The sequence below is a fragment of the Delphinus delphis genome, chromosome 6, assembly GCF_949987515.2.
Source record: "Delphinus delphis chromosome 6, mDelDel1.2, whole genome shotgun sequence".
Lineage (NCBI taxonomy): Eukaryota > Metazoa > Chordata > Mammalia > Artiodactyla > Delphinidae > Delphinus > Delphinus delphis.
In genome coordinates, this window is record NC_082688.1 from 97,114,332 (window position 1) to 97,117,857 (window position 3,526).

The 3,526-nt window shown below is 38.1% G+C and overlaps 1 pseudogene; it reads right to left on the bottom strand.

Annotated features, from left to right (window-relative positions):
- Positions 1 to 471: 471 nt before the first annotated feature.
- LOC132426760 (thymosin beta-4-like) lies at positions 472 to 606 on the bottom strand (annotated as a pseudogene).
- Positions 607 to 3,526: the final 2,920 nt, after the last annotated feature.

The following is a 3,526-nucleotide window of genomic DNA, read 5'->3' on the forward strand; positions in this document are numbered from 1 at the left end:
TCACTTATTGGACCCAGAACAGCTCAAGTTAGATCCAATCTGATCTCAGACCAAGTCCATGTTTTTTTCAGGTTTTAAAACTTTTATTTGCATATTAAAAATTATGCACTCTAGGAATTAAAATCATTAGAACAAAACAATGGCGTTCTGATTAAACTGCATTTTATAGCCTGCAAGACACCTTGGACCAGCTTGTTTTTTACTCTTGGTTTCACTGTTGTCCCACTCAGCTTTGTCTTTCACCAACATGCAAGTTCCTTTCCTTCCCTGCCAACCAGACAGGCAGATGGGAGAAGCTGGTGTGGATTTTGTTGCCAATAATTCTCCATTCTTTAGTGTGAAAAGGGACAGCACTGTCACTTGAACTTGATCCAACCTCTTTGCATCTTACAAAGTTAAACAGCTACAAGAAGTCAAATAAGAAGGCAAAGCTTGTGGAACGTGCAGTGCATATTGGAGGCTCCTGCCTCATTATGACTCACCTGCTTGCTTTTCCTGTTCAATCATTTCTTTTGAAGGCTGTGGGTTTTTCTCTTATGTTTCTGTCTTCTTCAATTTTGATTTATTGGATTTCTCAGGGTCAGCCATATCAAATCTGTCAGACATGGTTTCAGAGGAAACAGAGCAAGGTGTACAGGTGAGTGGAGTCTGGTCTGAGCAGTGGCTTCTGTGGAGTCCTAGTTTGGTTCAGTTGGACCCAATCCAACTCTGGCTCTGGTTCCCGATGTGGAATCTGGGGAGAGTCTGGGGAGAGATTCCAAACAAGTGTGGAACTGTGGCAATCCAGTTAGATCAGGAGTTTGATGTAAAGAGAGTGGAGCTCAGAACTGAAAGGAACTTATCTATGGCCCTCAGAAACGGTGAGAAAGACAGACAACTCAAAAGCGTTCAAGGTGTACCATGCCTGTGTTCCTCATTGTTACTGAAGCTGCCAGAAGAATCCTTCAATCCCACCATTGCCACCAAAACTATTCATAAACAAAATTCATCTGAGTAAATTTAAAGATCAAACTGGCTTTATTCAACAATACATGAATCAGGCAGCATCCTATCTAGCAAACAGAAAAGAGCTCTGCAAGCAGCAGAAAAGAAAAGGTGTTTATAGATGGAAAAGGGACAAGAAAGGGAAATTTCTAGCAAAGAGTGGATAGTTTGTGGTTTAGGTCACCCTCCTCTGGGGGAGGGAAAGTGTCTTGAGGGATTACCTCCGTAGTGCTGACCAGGAAATTCGAGACTAACCTGTTAAAATTACATTCTTGGAGGAGGTTGAAACTGCAATTAGGCTAAGTGTTAGGTCTCCATTTGCTGACATGGGGCTTAGCACACATGACTCCATTTGGGGCCTGTTACTTCTTTTTTAACATTAGTAAGTGGGACTCTAAGTGAAGGAGAAGCTGAAATTCTTTATACTGATCTTGCATTTTTTTTCTATAGTTGCAATATTAAAATATAAAACTATTTCAAAATAAAAAAAATACTTGCCTAAAAAAAGCAACAAATATTTACTAATTATCTTACCTCAGACATGCTGGGCCTGAGGTATCAAGTGTTCTCTTGGTTTAAAAGAGATTCTAAGGCGTGACTCAAGCAAATACTTCCAGTGATTGTTTTGTTAATTTGTTTGTTTGTTCTGCTTTTTTAAATGCACTTCTCTTTCAGATAACTTGGAAGAGATAGAGATATTACCTGGACTCTAGTAATTGAGTCAGATATGTCAGGAAGGAGAAACTGACTCCAAACCAATGAGAGGCTGTATGACATGAAGGGGGAATCTGAAATAAGAGTCAGGGAATCTGGTTCCAAGTCTTGGTCTACAGTTAACTAGCTGTGAGGTATCTACAATTTTCATCACATATAAAATGAGGAGATAAATTGAAGCAACCTCTAAGGTCACTGTCGGCATTAACACGCTATAGCTACCTCTCAGTGTTTTTGTGCCTTTTATACTTTACATAAGCCCACCAAATAAATATCTTTCCCCCACCCCCAAGATTCCCCAGTAATGAATGAAAAGACAAACACCTCGATTCTGGGATGGAAGCAATTTGTTTCTGTTTTTTGAATTAATTTTGTCATCATCATCAGGTTTGTCTTTGAGAAACTATGCAAAAATCTTCTGAGATGACAACACTCCATTCTTGGAAATTAGGTCTGATGATTTTTTTTTTTTTTTTACTGAGCATTTTTTATATTTTAAAAACTGCATTAAGAGAATTCTGAAGACCTCTCCTCAGAGAAGAAAACATTTGAATAAGTATCATGAAAAAGAACCCAAGGAAATGCTTAGGTTAATCCACTTGTTCATGTATTGAGTCTTCACCAAAGGGAATAAAACCTAGTGGATGGCTGTGGCAGAAACCACTAATGGCCCCTGAGTGTCCACTCTCTCCTTCCCTTTACTAATATAACCACTAGAGTTTTAGCTGGGCAGTTGGCTTCCCAGCTACCAATTGCCTTTCTCAGCCTCCTTTGTGCCTAGATGCAGAGTCTTGCCAATGAGTACAAGTAGAAGTAACGAGCAACTTTTGGGTTTCATCCTTTAAAAAAGGAAATTGCATGCACTTTACTCTCTTTCCTCTTCCTGCGGCTGAAATGCGGATGTGGCGCTAGTGATGAAGCTTTGACTTTGTGAAAAACGGATACTCGAGGATGACAATGATGGAACAACAAGATAAAAGGACGCTGAGTCCCTGCATGACTTTATGGAGCAGAGCCACTCTACCAGGACTGCAGACTGCTCACCTGTGGACTTTATGTGAGAGAAAAATGAAAATCTACCTTGTTTCAGCTCCCAAGTTGAGGGTGTCTTTGTTATAGTAGCTTAATCTGTGACCAAATTAATGCAATGACTGGAAAGGAACTCGAGTTTTTAACAGAAGTCCTAGAGGAGATGAGAACTTTCCTCAAGGATCTTTGACTGCCACTAACACCAGGAAAAAATACTAGCTTGAATCTAAAGAAGGAGACACAATCAGATAAACCCATATAAAGAGACATTCTGCAAAACAGCTGGCCTGGATTATTACAAATTATCAGGGTCATAAAAGACAAAAAGAGGCTGGGGTATTAGATTAAAGAAGCCTTAAAGAATATGACAAGTAAATGCAATATGTGAACCTTGATTGGACCCTAAATCCAAATATGACATTATTGATACAACTGGAGAAATTAGAATATAAAATGCATACTGAAAAATAAAACAGTATCAGTGTTAAATTTCTTGAGTATTGCCATTATATAGTGATTATGTAGAACACAGGAAATACTTGCTGAGCTATTTAAGGGTGAGGTGTTTAATATCTGCAACGTATATCCAAATGGTTCAGTAAACTAATAATAACAGTAGTAGTAATAATAATTTGTAAAATTATTAACAATGCAAAATATTAACAATTTATGAATCTAGCTGAATCTAGGTATGGAGTATATGGAGGTTCTTTGTACTGTTCTCACAATATTTCTGTAGATTTGAAATATTTTAAAATAAAATGCTAGGAAATAACTGTAGTAGACAATATACATTATT